This window comes from Anomaloglossus baeobatrachus, chromosome 9 (assembly GCF_048569485.1).
Source record: "Anomaloglossus baeobatrachus isolate aAnoBae1 chromosome 9, aAnoBae1.hap1, whole genome shotgun sequence".
In the NCBI taxonomy this organism is placed as follows: Eukaryota; Metazoa; Chordata; class Amphibia; order Anura; family Aromobatidae; genus Anomaloglossus; species Anomaloglossus baeobatrachus.
Genome location: NC_134361.1, coordinates 84,153,030 through 84,169,835, shown reverse-complemented (window position 1 = coordinate 84,169,835; position 16,806 = coordinate 84,153,030). Strand labels below are relative to the sequence as shown.

General features: G+C 43.4%; 1 protein-coding gene across 1 annotated transcript in view; it reads right to left on the bottom strand.

The window, feature by feature from the left end:
* The window catches only part of LOC142251236 (short transient receptor potential channel 5-like), a 576,680-nt gene extending 563,167 nt beyond the window's left edge, over window positions 1–13,513 (bottom strand). Inside the window, exon 1 of the mRNA XM_075323853.1 lies at window positions 13,026–13,513. The gene's annotated coding sequence lies outside the window, so the exon portion shown is untranslated. The remainder of the gene's footprint in view (window positions 1–13,025) is intronic.
* Window positions 13,514–16,806: the final 3,293 nt, after the last annotated feature.

Sequence of the window (16,806 nt, the reverse complement as noted above, 5' to 3'; positions counted from 1 at the left end):
TGTGGGTCTTTCCGTCTTAAATCTGGATTTGAGCAAGTGAAATGCATGCTCAATTGGGTTAAGATCTGGTGTTTGACTTGGCCATTGCAGAATGTTCCACTTTTTTTGCACTCATGAACTCCTGGGTAGCTTTGGCTGTATGCTTGGGGTCATTGTCCATCTGTACTATGAAGCGCCGTCCGATCAACTTTGCGGCATTTGGCTGAATCTGGGCTGAAAGTAAATCCCGGTACACTTCAGAATTCATCCGGCTACTCTTGTCTGCTGTTATGTCATCAATAAACACAAGTGACCCAGTGCCATTGAAAGCCATGCATGCCCATGCCATCACATTGCCTCCACCATGTTTTACAGAGGATGTGGTATGCCTTGGATCATGTGCCGTTCCCTTTCTTCTCCAAACTTTTTTCTTCCCATCATTCTGGTACAGGTTGATCTTTGTCTCATCTGTCCATAGAATACTTTTCCAGAACTGAGCTGGCTTCATGAGGTGTTTTTCAGCAAATTTAACTCTGGCCTGTCTATTTTTGGAATTGATGAATGGTTTGCATCTAGATGTGAACCCTTTGTATTTACTTTCATGGAGTCTTCTCTTTACTGTTGACTTAGAGACAGATACACCTACTTCACTGAGAGTGTTCTGGACTTCAGTTGATGTTGTGAACGGGTTCTTCTTCACCAAAGAAAGTATGCGGCGATCATCCACCACTGTTGTCATCCGTGGACGCCCAGGCCTTTTTGAGTTCCCAAGCTCACCAGTCAATTCCTTTTTTCTCAGAATGTACCCGACTGTTGATTTTGCTACTCCAAGCATGTCTGCTATCTCTCTGATGGATTTTTTCTTTTTTTTCAGCCTCAGGATGTTCTGCTTCACCTCAATTGAGAGTTCCTTAGACCGCATGTTGTCTGGTCACAGCAACAGCTTCCAAATGCAAAACCACACACCTGTAATCAACCCCAGACCTTTTAACTACTTCATTGATTACAGGTTAACGAGGGAGACACCTTCAGAGTTAATTGCAGCCCTTAGAGTCCCTTGTCCAATTACTTTTGGTCCCTTTAAAAAGAGGAGGCTATGCATTACAGAGCTATGATTCCTAAACCCTTTCTCCGATTTGGATGTGAAAACTCTCATATTGCAGCTGGGAGTGTGCACTTTCAGCCCATATTATATATAAAATTGTATTGCTGAACATGTTTTTGTAAACAGCTAAAATAACAAAACTTGTGTCACTGTCCAAATATTTCTGGACCTAACACAAATTCCTAGAGTTTAGCAAATATCTCCTACTTTCAGAATCAAATGTCAGTGATGGATGACTTTGCCTGAAAAACCTGGATACATACTCTTGACTTAAAAACATATTTAGGAAGATTTATTAATATTGTCTAAAATAAAGACAGGATAAACCTAGAAGAGACAAGCGGACGATGCTACAAATATATCACAGTGCACAAACACTGTGCGACGGATTTGACAAATCATGATAGACTCGTTAGGAACTTTTATCTATTTTTTGACACTTCTTGGTTCCTTTCTTTTAGGCCACTATTTTTTCCTAAGATTGGAGCGCATATCAATAATACGTTTAGTGCATTTTATGGTGCCACTTAGCTATGCCCACTTTACCAGACTAAAGGGTGCTTTGCATGCTGCAACATCGCTAGCGATTGCTAGCGATGTCGAACGCGATAGCACCCGTCCCCGTCGTTGGTGCGATATGTGGTGATCGCTGCCGTAGCGAACATTATCGCTACGGCCGCATCACACGCACATACCTGTTCAGCGATGTCACTGTGACCGCTGAACAACCCCTCCTTCAAGGGGGAGGTGCATTCGGCGTCATAGCGACGTTACTGCGGCGTCACTAAGTGGCCGGCCAATAGAAGCGCCGGGGCGGAGATGAGCGTGACGTAACATCCCGCCCACCTCCTTCCTTCCTCATTGCCGGTGGACTCAGGTAAGGAGATGTTCGTCGTTCCTGTGGTGTCACACATAGCGATGTGTGTTGCCGCAGGAACAACGAACAACATCGTACCTGTGGCAGCAGTGATATTAAGGAAAGCAGCGACGTGTCAACGATCACCGTTTTTGAACGATTTTGTGCTCGTTGATCGTCGCTCCTGGGTGTCACACGCTGCAATGTCACTACCGGCGCCGGATGTGCGTCACTAACGACGTGACCCCGACGATATATCGGTAGCAATGTCGCAGCGTGTAAAGCACCCTTTAGTCATGTAACCAATCTAAACCATGGCATGCATGTGCAATCTGTGCCTCAATTCTCATTGTTAATCTTCCCAAATGTTTTCTGTTTGTTTTGAAATTAATAAAATTGTTGACAAACCTTTAGCTGTTACTGTAGAATTCAGCTTTATTGTCAAGCAAACTAGGTAACTTGCGGTATGATGAGTGTTAGGCTCTTTAGGGTCATACATGTAACTGTAAAAACTTTCATATAGAGCTAAACTAGAAAAGCTAATCAACAACTTATATTTACTGTACCTCAATTATATAATTTATTTCAAAGAGGGGAATACAGACTATTTCTTTGAAATTTCACACAAATGCTCAATCAAGCATGTGCCATCAACTAACTACTTATTTTGACAATTTTCAGTTAACAAGAAAATTGGATTTAAAATAATACCGACATAAAATCAAATTGTTACTAGCTATTCATCAAGGAGTATTTTCCATTAAATAGAATCTGTCAGCAGGTTTTTGCTACCTCATCTTACAGCAGTATGTTCTAGACCAGTGTTTCTCAACTCCAGTCCTCAAGACCCACCAACAGATCATGTTTTCAGGTTTTCCTCAATGTTAGACAGGGAATAATTCCATCACCTGTGCAACATTAAGGAAATCCTGAAAACCTGATTGAGGAAAACCTGAAAACATGATCTGTTGGTGGGTCTTGAGGACTGGAGTTGAGAAACACTGTTCTAGACAAAGAGATCCTGAATCCAATGGTGTATCACTTAGATTACTGACTGCAGCTGTTGACACAAGCAGAAGGTTTAGCCATGTAGCAGAGCTGAGAGAGCTGTCCTGCCCACATCAGGCTCTCAATAGAGAATGTTCATTGTCAGTGAGGTGTCAATCAGAGGAGGGGGCATGCTGGACTGCCGTGTGCGTGACATTGTAGTCCAAGCACTGAGAAGTCCTGCTGGTTAAATAAACATAGCAAATAAACAACAGATCGGACCTTGACAAGACAGGCATCCCTGAATTCTATGTTTTAACCCTTGCAGCATGTTGACTTTAGCTTACATAGCAAAAATCTGCTGACAGATTCCATTTAATTAGCGCATATGAACTTTAAAGAGATTTTTCTGGTTCTTTCAAAGAGAGACTTATTTGAATTGAAAAGATGAAATACTTATTTTTACATTTTAAGCTCCATCTGCGTCCAACCAAGAAAGCCCTTAAATAACACAAAGATGCTTTACTTTAAGGCAAATTGACATGAACACTGTCTGGTTAATGGAAAGGTCAAGCAAAATCAAAACTATCAATTATGCTTAATACCACATTGCTTTTAGAGTGGCTAACCACACTGGTAGAGTTGTCCCTGTTGAATCATCTGGCCATCAGGTAGTCCATTTACAGCATATAGCCTTTCAGTCTTCATTTACCATACATCTCTATGATGTAATGGGATATAAAGCAAGTTCATGACGCACTAATAATCTATCAACGCTGCATGCAGTTTCCATAATGACCATCCATGGATAATCGTTTGCCCTATGGCATATAAATATGATTGACATCCACAAGAGTGCAGACCATGTGGCTGCTATGGAGCCCGCATGGAGCTTCGGTTGGTCTCATCCCATAACCAAGACGCCTTACTCCAGAGGGAATGTAATGTTGCAAAATAAGAGTATGGATGAGAAAACAGACTCTAGAGTGTTCTGCTATAGGTGGTAATACCTGGGACCACTTTGATATGTTCTATAGGGTATTTTATCATCTGTGCATGCTTCTAGAAATACAATTATTTCTCTTAATTATTGAATTTTTGACCAGAAATGTGACCAGGAGTAATTTAAATGTAAGGAAAACATAAATTAAAAAAAACAAATTTGTATTTGGCCATTATATTTGTATGACTATTGTCTCCATGCTCATTTAAAACTATTAGATTGTAGTTTATTCAGAGTTAGAATGCTCCGGTGGGGAAGTGAAGAACGGCCTGTTGGGCTGAGCCACTATAGGGTCCATGAGGTTCAGCAATGGTCAACTAAATTCTAATCGGTTACTGGAGTTTATTGCTCTTTTGTATAATTTGTAAAGTGACCTATGTGTGTTTCTTGACCATAGATCATGTGTGTATAATAATGGGAAAAGAGTTTATAATATAGTTAGTGATGGCTCGTTAGCATCGCTTGCTCCGACACGACTTGGTTACTGAGTATAATGGAAGTCAATGGGAACTCAAGCATTTTCAAACTCAGATGCTCGAGGTTCAATTGAGTAACAAGCTTTGACAATCACGTTTGCTTATCACTAAATACAATACAAAAGTGAACATGTTTACCTGTAAATAATATTACACTTGAATATTGACTCCAAAAAGTCTACATACACTTTAGATAAAAGTTAATTGAACCGTCCAGTTTTGGTGGGATTGACCAATCAACTAATGTGTATGGAGCCTCCTGACCGTCCCTCAAATTCAACTACCTGATCCTTGTGTTTGTTGGGGAGACAAGGTTCTGCCAGAAAATTTTGATATCTGCTCGGATGTAGAAATGGGTTGTTGGGAGAGATATCTATTAGCCAAATAATTGTTTGTCAGAAGCAAACTCGAGTACAGAGTATGATGAAAGTCAATGGGAAACTCAAGCATTTTCAAACTCAGATGCTTGAGATGCAATCGAGTAACGAGCTATAGCACGCACGCTCGCTCATCTCTAAATACAATACAAATGTTTACCTGAAAATAATATTACACATGTATACCTGTATGTTGAGTCCAAAAAGTCCCCATACACTTTTGATAAAAGGTACCTGAACCCACTGGTTTTGGTGGGATTGACCCACCAGCTAAAATGTATGGGGGCCTCTTGACTGTCACTCGAAATAAATCATCTGATCTATTTTGTTTGTTGGAGAGACAAGACGGGGCCTGAAAATTTTGACAGCGGTTTGGACAGGGGAGTTGGGACAGCTATCTACTAGCCAAATTGTTTGTCCAACAGAAATTTGATGTATATGGTTAGCTTAATATTTTTTGGTATTAGTTAAGCAGTTGTGTAAGTTCGAGAATAGATTTTTTTTAAGTGGCTAGATAGATATAAGATATATAGATAGATAGATATGTGACGCCCTGGGCAAGCCAGGGGTCACAGGTCATGACACCACCACACCCTACACCCCAGATAGGAACACCAAAGCTAACCAAAAATCCTTGTTGCCTTAATCCAGGGGCTGATGTCCACACCAGGGGGTGGGCCAGGCGGTTGGCTCCGCCCACCGAGGAGTTCACAGCCCTGGAGGCGGGAAAACCAGGCAGTTGAAGTCAGACTAGAATCTGAGAAGCAGAGAAGTTTTAGGGAGTGAAGTAGAAGGAAGTGGTAGAGGAGGACAGTGAGAGTAGTGACAGAAAAAGGAACAGTTAAGAAAGCCTGAAGTTGGTCCGGGTGTGTGCCCCGGACTGAGACAGCAAGGTCAGCAGACGGCGGTGACTGTCTGCAGGAGAGGCTGCTTGGAGGTTGCCGAAAGGACCGTGGACGGGTGGTGGCCCGGCGGTACCGGAGTGGTATACAAAGAGCAGTCAGCACCATTGGCAGGGGCCTTTCGGATCCCGGCAAGGCTAGGAGTCGCCGTGAATTTGCCAAATCTGTCAGTGAAGGGGACCTCTGGGTCTCCCAACAACCAAGTCCCGATTGAAGGCAACAGTCCAACCGTTAGAGAGAGACACCGCCACCGCCAGGGCACCAGTTTCTCAGGGCCAGCGCCTGCGGGCAAAGAGGGGCTCCTCCGGCCCATAACCAAGTCGGGGAGCGGGTTACCGGTGGGAACCCATCGCTACCATCATCATCTCAGGTGCAGGAAAAGGGACCGTCACTGTCAACTACTGGGGAAAAGCAAGTGCAGCCGTCCGTGGGAACCGTCTTTCCAGCCGTGTGTTTTACCGAGAACTGTGTCTCTGTCTCAGGCTGAGTGAGTACCACAGTGCCGCAAGGCACAGCGCTGCCCCCGCGTCCCTGCACCCCGTCAAGCCCTGCACCGGCCCCACCATCCCTCATCACCCACCTCATCACTGGGCCCCGGGACAACCACCCCCTACCCACGGAGGGGAGAGCTAACAACTTTGCTGCTCCCTGTCACCGCTCCCAGGATCCCCATACAGAGCAGCGGTGGTGTCCATACAATCACCACAACCGTGGGTGGCGTCACGGACAATAAACTATCCCAAAAACCAATCCCCTTTCACTCACGGGCGAGGAGCGCCGCTCGAGTCCCCGGGATCCGGCCCATCGCTTGAGCCACCGAGCAGCAGCAGGCCGCAGCAGCCGCGGCAGCCGGACCCGAGCAGTGGGAGAGCGCGGCGTCCCCTCCTCCGCCCGCGACAGATAGAATACCAAAAAAGGGGGATAAAGCAACCCCAATTCAAAGGGAACCAATCACCAGGATTTTCCTATATAACCTAAAGCCAGTGCTATACTGGCACTATCAGGCTGATTCTATACATACCTTTAGTGGTCAGCTCGGATGTATGGCTTTTGAAATTCCAGAAAGTAAAGTTTATAAAATTAGCTGCTTGTTGAGTGGCAGTTGCAATAGAGAAGATAATATATTCATAGTTATCCCCTCCCTCTGTTAGAATTAGCATAAGTATTGTTCACTTTGTCTGTTGCAGGACCTGTGTGAGGTCATACCCATGTGAGTAGAAGGGGGAGCCTCAGCCAACAAGGCTGGATACCAGATCACATGGGTATGACCTCACACAGGTCCTGCAACAAAGTGAATCATTTGTATAATACTTATGCTAATTCTAACAGAGGGAGGGGATAACTATGAATATATTACCTGCTCCATTGCAACTGTCACTCAAGCAGCTGCCGATTGTTTTAAAATTTACTTTCTTGGATTTGAAAGCCTAAACATCCGAGCTGACCACTACAGGTATGTATAGAATCAGCCTGATAGTGCCAGTACAGCACTGGCTTTAGGTTTTATATGAAAATCCTGGGGATTGGTGCACTTTAAAAGCCACAAAGTTCGGATCACTAGACTAAAATATCCAAACAATGAATGGATGGCAGCATTCCCATCTCAAAATAGTGAAAAACTTTATTTATTCCAAGCCCATGTACACATTTAACCTCCGGAGATGAGTAATTTTCCTGTGCCGAAACGTTGTGTGCATCAGCTTAGAAAAAATAAAATTTTTCATTTTTTTTTAAGATTGGAATGCCGCCATCCAATATTGTTTGGATGAATAGATAAACTGTGTTTAAGAGGTTCAAACCTTTATCCATATTTATCCATATTAACTGCTTGACAATATATATTGATGCATTTTAGAATTAAATTGAATACAGAAAGACAATTCCTGGAAGTGACACACGGTTCAGTCATACAGATAGAGAATAAATTGTCAATGACTTTTCCAAACCTACTCCACAAAGCAATTCAATTAAAGGGCCGTATTCCCGTTATATCTGTTTGCAAGTCAAATACTATTGAACAGGCGTGTATTGACTACTTGCTTTCCTTTTTTTCAGATAGATATAATCAAAAGTACTTGTAGGTACGTGACTGTCTTGTTCTGTAGAGGGGTAGCACCCTCGGAGATGCAGCCGTCTTTTCATTTGACTTGGCCATATAGTAGATCGCACTATGGTTCCTGCTATCGCTACCGCTGTGTCTGATGTAAATGTCCGGGGAGGATGTGGAAATCAATTATATCAACCACGCAATGTATTAGCAATTCACTGGAGAGAAACAGATAGGACCACAGCAAATTACAATAAAAGGGCACGTAATTTCTGTAGACAGCATTGACATATAGTAACCGCCCGGTTTGGTATACAGGTCATTGTTTTTGGTTTGTTTATTTTTGTAAAGACTATAACAATATAGAATAAGAATAAAGTAAAGTAACCCTAACAGATTTATATATCAATGTGAAATTTAAGCAGCAGCTTTCTTCCAAAAGTGGATTGTAATGGGATTTGGTTTGGCTTCCGTTGCAGATGTTATAAAAAATCCCAGACACAAAGACACAACATGTTCTACCATTTTGTCTAGTAAGTTAAAGGGAACCTGTCACCAGATTTTTACGTTCTGAACCAAAACTAGCACCTTACTCAGTGCCTGTGCTGCATTCTATAAAGGTGGACGTTACCCCTTGACCCCCCTGTGGACACCACAAATACCTTTAGAAAATCTCCCACCATGTATGCTAATCATTGGGTCTGGTCTGATGGGCGTCCTATTTTGCGGCTCTTGTCCCTTCTTTTGGAGCTGATCGCCATACTCCTTTGATGATTGACGTGGAGGACGCCTCCGGTGCCATCTACGAAGCAGGGCAAAATCTTGCACCTATGCAGAGATATTGCCGGCTCACGCAGGCGCACTTCATTCTGCCCTTTTATGCGCAGAGTCGAACACATTGGTGCGCCTGCGCGAGCCGGCAATTTCTCTGCATAGGCACAAGATTTTCCCTGGGTATGTGGATGGTGCCGGAGTCGTCCTCCATGTCAATCATCAAAGGAGTATGGCGATCAGCGCCAAAAGGAGGGATATGAGCTGGAAAATAGGATGCCCATCGGACTGGACCCAACAATTAGCTTACATTGCAGGAGATTATAAAGGTATTTGTGGGGTCTACATGGGCAGTCAGGGGACAACATGCACCTTTATAGAATGCATCACAGGTGCTGCTTAAGGTGCTAGTTTTGGATTAGAGTACAGAAATCTGGTGACAGGTTCTCTTCAAAGGGAATCTGTCAGCAGGTTTTTAATAGCTTATCTGAGAGCTGCATGATATCAGCAAAGAGATCCTGAATCCAACAATAGAAGCTAGAAGAACTGTGGAATGATCTGCGCTGCCCTGGATAAACTGAAGGTCCAGTCCGTGAAGTGTAAGATAAGATGGTTTACTTACGCGTTTCGGAGTTAAGCCCACTCCTTCTTCAGAACTGACATTGAATCACCAATAAATATAGCACCTTTTCTTCCACTTCACGGACTGGACCTTCGGTTTATTCGTTCAACGCTTGTTCTAGCATATGCTACCTCCAGCCTAAAGGCCGCTTTACACACAACAATATCACTAGCGATCTCGTTAGCGATGTAACACTCCAGATTGAACATGCCATTTCCCGAGATCGCTCATAGGTCGTGTTTTATGCGGCGGTCACATGAGCGATCTCGGCACATCTTATCTGCGATCTGGCAAGTCACATCGCTAACGAGATCGCTAGTGATTTCGTTGTGTGTAAAGCAGCCTTTAGTCCTTTGCGGCAGCTGTTATTTTGCTTCTATATTGGTTGTGGGTCACACAACCATCCAGGTAAGTTACCTGCTCTCTCTTTTCCTCTCTCTCTTTTCCTCTTTCCTTTATTGGGTACGACCCTATTGTGCTATTCTCCCCAATATTGCATGAATCCAACAATGTATCACTTACATTACTGGGTGCAGCCGTTCTGACACAATCTGAATTTTTGGATTTAGCCATGTAGCAGAGCTGAGAGAGCTGTCCTGCCTACACCAAAAAAAATTTACATTGAGAGTGAGATGTCAATCAAAGGAGGAGGTGTGCCAGACTGCTGTCCACGTTACTTCATAGTCCGAGCAATGATAAGTCCTGCTGCTTAAACAAACATAGCAAATAAACAACAGATCAAACCTTGACAACACAGGCATCCTTGAATTTTATGTTTTAACCCTTGTAGCATGCTGTTTTCAGCTAAGGCCTCCTTCACACATTTGTGCAAAACATTGACGTTTTGCACGGACCATGTTGAAGGTGCGTATGGTCCTCCGTGTGCTGTGACTTTGGCACACGTGTGTTCATCATGCACTATCTGCGATAGCACATGGAGAGCAGGAACTTTTTACTCTTCTGTTCCCGCTGCTGCTGTCTTCGGTGCTGCTGCTTGTGGGTCCGCGGTGCAGTGAATATTCATAAACATAATGAGGGGGCCTGGAAGCAAATCATAGCGGCGCCAAAGACAGCGGGGCTGGAGACAGGTGAGTATAGAAAATCATTTTATTTCAAAGACACATGTTTACTCCAGTATGTATCACACTAATGTCACATAGATCACATCAGTGTGTGGTTCATGTGACAGTACGGCTGGATAAAAAGTCATGTTGCCATGTGGAGCACATGGACACATGGTCCATATAAAAACTTGCACAGACCCATTGATTTTAATGGGTCTAAATGTGTCCGTGTCTCCGATACGTGTGAAAATGGACGTCACACGTATCGGAAACACGGATGTGTGAAGGAGGCCTTACATAGCAAAAACCTGCTGACAGATTCCCTTTTACATTCTTGACACCAAAACAGAAACTGGACAGTATCCATTATTGTCATTTAATGTATTGGACATTGCAAATTAGCAAATGCAGAAATATCAGAATCATCAAATGCAGCCAAATAATAACAAAGTCCTAGCCCATGGGCATGGCAATATTGATGCAGTGCCCAAATACTAAAGGCCAGAGGGTTACCAGGGCTTAATACCTGACCATGTCTGGCTGATATCACAGACCACGCTGGATAATGGGGATATCTGGAATTTATTCACTTCTGATTGTTACATCTATCAGACTGCTCTTCGCATCGGTTGCACATGGTCTGTAGACACCTTAGAAATAAGGGGCCAATTGTGTCTGCAAAATAGGAACTACTTTTGCTGTATAACTGCTGGGAGCTTTCCAAGCCTCAACCATCTGATAATAAAGACGATGGAAAACACAACATAAACAGATAAATTACTTTTTTAGTGTAGGAAATGAAAGAATACAATGTGTAAACTTAGAAAATTAGACAATATAGGTGAAAAGCCGTATGGAACGCAAGGCTATCCGGCACAATCCAGCACTAATAGAAGTCTATGGGGGAAAAAACGAATCCAGCGGCAACAGACGCCGGATCCGTTTTTTTCTGGTTTTTGCCTGATTGTGCCTGATGGCAAAAAACTGATGTGTGAAAGCAGCCTTAGTGATAAAATGGTGCATAATTCTTGCTGTACAAGTGTAGGAAACAATTCATACACAGTTGTCCACCTTATTAGAGCAAATTGTGGCAATGAAGGGGAGGTGACCAGACATGTGCCTTTTCTGAGCCAAAACCATGATCAAAAATAGCATTGATTTTGTGGCTACCCAATAACGGAGGACCGTAAGGGGTGAAAGAGTTTCATGGTGTCAGTTTTACTACAGTGGAACTTTCAATTTGAGCTATCATCTAATCCAAACAATTGAGTATTTACATAAAGTACAAGGTATTATTTGGCCTTCTGTGAGTAAATATACCAGTATGAAATAATTTGCTCAAAACCTAATATTTGATCTATGGTCAAAGGGGCAATGCATGCTGGGTGCTGAGGAAAGGAAGTTCCGGCACCTATAGTGCTGGAGTAAAGGAACAGTTTTTGGCAAAATGAGAGGATATCAAATTAACCAAAACAGTTCATCATGACTATATTATGTTCACAAATGCATTTTTAATTGGTTAGGGGGGCGGGTAGGATTTGCTTTTCTGTTGGTTTAAGGTTTTTAAAATGTATCAGCGACGAATTATATAATTTTAGTAACATCCTCAGGGATGATTTATCATAGCCCCTTTGCAAATTAATATTAAAAATAATGATATATTGCACCAAATACGGCTTCAAATATTCATGATGACGATCTGCAATACGATGTCTGTGCCGAATACGGCCATAAAGCACAATATTTACAGGGTCCATACTGTACTATTCCATGTAATATGGCTACATGTAAGGAATGCTCCTGAAGATGATGAGACAACAGCCGTCCAAGCTGCTGCTGTACTAAATCATCTATAGGGAGGGATATACCTGTTGCAAATATTCAGGTATATCGATGATGCAACTGCATTTTTAGCCATTTATACATTTGGGTAGAATAATAATAGACAGTGGGTTGGTGATTGGTGCGGACCATTACTCTAAATCCGCTCCTAGCACCACATTCCTTCTCCTTCATGACAGCAGACAAGCCATGCAGGGGCTGCACCGTGACATAATCACTCAACAACCATCTAGACAATATAGTAAATGAATTATTCTTACTAACACACGGTTTTCAGAGGAGTCAGTTACCAGACCAGGAACCTATGCCTGTCATCATTCAATCAGTCTATGAAAAAAAAAACAAGCCCGAAGAGCCAGCTAGGCTTGCAATCGAACCCTACTCAAGATACAAGACACTATGCAGATCTTAACAGCAGAGACGCAGAAAATCTCCAAAAATGTGCGCTTGTAAACACGAGCTGTCAGTTAGCGTATATCGTAGTGACTGTGTGTTGTATCATGCAGCATGGAAGTATGCATACGTACAGCGGGGCCATATAACAGGATCCTGTGCCATAAACCTGACATTGAAGAGGTCAAGGATCACACTGGAACAGCACAAAACAGCATTCCAGCATGGAAAAACCGGGGCACACGAAACCCCCAAGTAATATTTAAAGATTCTGTCAATGCATCGGATATTATTCCATAGAATCAATATATGGATTACACATCAGGTTCCTTTAATTGCCTTAACTCCGGCTTTTGCTTTCTGGTGGGTATTAATACTTAAGCTACCACGGTTTATGGTGCATCATGTCTGGGTTAAGTATCCGAACAGAAAATCCCAAAAATAAAGAATTTATTAAATATTATTGTCTAAGACATCGATAATTGACACCGCATACCTAGTTAACCTGTATTGACGTAACATTGATCAGATTGCCTGCTTGAGGCCCCTTGGCGAGCATTAATACAATAGAGAACAATGGAAAGAAACGGTATGGACTTACCTAGGCGGACACTTATGGTCTACATGATCAGAGATCTCCTGTGTACGCTGCATCCACTTCTGCCATACATCCTCTTGTCAACCTAAGAAGCCCAGTAAGTCCAATAAGTCACACATATTCCTATTCTTTCCCAAACTTCCCCATGGTTGTAGAGAAGGGACGGTAATAAATAAACACCATAGGTATTAATGACGGCACTTTCTTCTTATATCTTCTCTACAGCGATAAAAGGAGCCAATAACCTCTTTTCCATTGGGGGATTATATACAGCAGCAACATCATGGTTTCTTTGATTCAATAGAAACCTGGAGATAAAAGCATCTTCCACTGGAAAAACAGGGGAGAGTTTAGCATACCCCTACCAGAACTCATTGTTGTATTGCACAATGCCATAAACGCTCTTCATCTTCATCCTAAATTCCCAAATTGATGAGAAAATGCCTCCTGGAGAGGGCTACCTTTGGATGACGGCTGTGGATGCTATTGTATGATGCTTATATGTGTATGTGTTTCAAGGAGCAGAAGCAGCCGTCAGTGAGATGCATGCACCTCCCTCCATCCTCTCCCTCGCTCCCTCCCTATCTTTCCCTCTGTCAGCCTCTGCCTAACACCTTGCACACATACACATGCAACTAATGCGGATGCACACTCAGGAGCCTTCCACAATCTCTGCTCCCATGTGGATTTTGTAAAAATTAACCCCCAATAATTTGTAAATTGTTCATCTCAGTCTTCTGGTTCTTCCGACTTCTCCATTGTCAATACATATATAATAATAATATTTATTCACTTATATACACCACTAATTCCACAGCGCTTTACAGACATGATCATCACTGTCCCCATTGGGGCTCACAATCTACATTCCCTATCAGTATGCATAGGGGTATGAGAGGAAACCCCTGTAAACACAGGAAGAACATACAAACTCTTTGCAGATGTTGCCTTTTGTGGGATTTGAACCCAGGACCCCTGTGCTGCAAAAGAACAGTGCTAACCACTGGGCCACCATGCTGCCCAGTAGTAGAGATAAGTATCTCAGCGTAGCCAAGCTTAGTATCAGAGTGTAGCAGAGCTTAGTATCTCAGTGTAGCAGAGCTTAGTATCTCAGTGTAGCAGCGCTAAGTATGTCACTGTAGTAGAGCTGAGTATCTTAGCAAAGCAGAGCTAAGTATCTCTTCGTAGCAGAGCTGAGTATCTCAGCATAGTAGAACTTACTATCTCACCGTAGCAGAGCTATTTCAGCATAACACAGCTAAGTATCTCAGTGTAGTAGAGCTGAGTATCTCAGTGTAGCAGAGCTGAGAATCTCAGTAGCAGAGCTGAGAATCTCAGTGTAGCAGAGGTGAGTATTTCAACATAGTAGAACTTACTATGTCAGCATAGCAGAGCTAAGTATCTCAGCATAGTCAAACTGAGTATCTCAGCATAGCAAAGCTAAGTATCTCAGCGTAGTAGAGCTGAGTATCTCAGCATAGTAAAGCTGAGTATCTCAGCATAGCATAGTTAAGTATCTCAGCATAGCATAGTTATTATTATTATTATTATTATTTATTATTATAGCACCATTTATTCCATGGCGCTTTACAAGTGAGAGAGGGTATATGTACAACAATCATTAAAAGTACAAAACAGACTGGTATAGGAGGAGAGAGGACCCTGCCCGCGAGGGCTCACAGTCTACAGGGAATGGGTGATGGTACAATAGGTGAGGACAGAGCTGGTTGTGCAGTGGTCTACAGGACTGAAGGCTATTGTAGATTGTAGGCTTGTTGGAAGAGATGGGTCTTCAGGTTCCTCTTGAAGCTTTCCACGGTAGTGGAGAGTCTGATGTGCTGAGGTAGAGCGTTCCAGAGTATGGGGGATGCACGGGAGTGAAGTATCTCAGCATAGCATATTTAAGTATCTCAGCATAGCATAGTTAAGTATCTCAGCATAGCATAGTTAAGTATCTCTGCATAGCATAGTTAAGTATCTCAGCATAGTAGAGCTCAGTTCAAACCTAGGGTGATCAAGTCTTGTGAATTTGGTTTCTTGCAGACATATAATGTCTGTGTGGCGCCCCTGACCTGGTCAGGCACCACTGAGTACTGCACCCACGACTGAGTGAGTACAAACAGGTAATCCCAAAGGCTGACAAGGTTGTGGACACACACAGACACGTAGTAACCAGGACACACTCATAGCTTAGAGGGGACCCCTGGGCAGATCCAGGGAGGGGGCGTGGCCCTCGCATTTAGTGGTGGGTAGTGGGACTGGGAGCTAGGGAATTGTGCAGTGGCAGCTAAAAGAGGAGTGGAGCAGCCGAGTCTGGACTGTAGGGCTGAAGAGAAGGACACAGCCAGACCCTGCACCTGTAGTGGCTGCTGGCGAGGGAGAGCGGCTACCCAGTGGATCCGCCTGAAAACCACCTAGTGAAGAGGTGGCTGAGTAAGGGGACTACCGGTAGACCAGGCCTGCACGGGGAAACAGGTCCGCAGAGCAGGAACCCATCTACTTGGCCTGCTAAACCTGCTGGTGAGGGTGCTGGATGTACCTCACCGAACAACACAGAACCCTCAGCATCAACAGCAACGAGGGGGCTCATAAGGAGGATCGAGCCTGGAGCCATCTTATCCTTGGTCCACGCTGTCAGCAAACGGGTCAGAAAGGGGAGAAGAGGCAGCTGCAACTTCCCTGGGTGATCCTGGAGCACTCCAAGTCGGGGTCACCTCAAAAACTAGAAGGGCTAGGAAGGCGAGTCAGCAGTCACCCCTGGATCAGCCTGAAGGATACCTGGTTCCCCTCCTTGTTCATCATAACATCATCCGGGTTGTATCACTCTACCACCAGAAAGTAAGTAAAAACCCTGAAACACATTGCTACCTGTGTGTGAGTTCTTCTGCGACCTGTGGTACTACACACTTACACTGAGCCCTGGGGCCAGCCTCACTTTCGGGAGGCCACAACATCAAACTGCATCTACCATCAGCCCCAAACGCTCCCTAAACTGCAGTGGCGGTCACCCCCTGACCGCAAATACCGAGAGTGGCGTCACGATTCCCATTGAAGTTAACCTGACAAACCTGTTGCCAGAAGATTCCCGGCACGTGAAGTCCCTGAAGACCCTAAGGCAACCTGAAGGTAATGGGGCTCCACATCTGCAGCTGTACTTTTTATGTCTCTCCACCCAAGAAACATCCTTCTTGGGCAATTAAGTCCTCCGACGTTGTAGCTTAATAACTTAGTGGTCATTGAAAAAAAGTAAATTAGTGTGCAATTCAGTAAACAAACAACAATAAAAGGGGGAAACAATACATTATCCTATAATATAAAAACTATTTCTTATCAATGTAAACATTCTTCTTAGTAAATAGGCTTCAAGCCCTAGACAGGTATCAGCAAGTTATGACAATAACGTATATACAATTACTGGTATTACTAAAGAACTAAAGTAACAAACCGTGCTATCATTATCAAAAGAATGATGTAGAGTTTAGTATCGTGGCATAGCAGAGCTAAGTATCTCAGCGTAATTGAGCTGAGTATCTCAGCATAGTAAAGCTGGATATCTCAGCATAGCAGAGCTTAGTATCTCAGCATAGGAGAGTTGAGTATCTCAGCGTAGTAGAGCTTAGTATCTCAGCATAGAAGAGTTGAGTATCTCAGCGTAGTAGAGCTTAGTATCTCAGCATAGGAGAGTTGAGTATCTCAATCTCAGCGTAGTAAAGCTATGTATCTCAGCATAGGAGAGTTGAGTATCTCAGCATAGTAGAGCTATGTATCTCAGCATAGGAGAGTT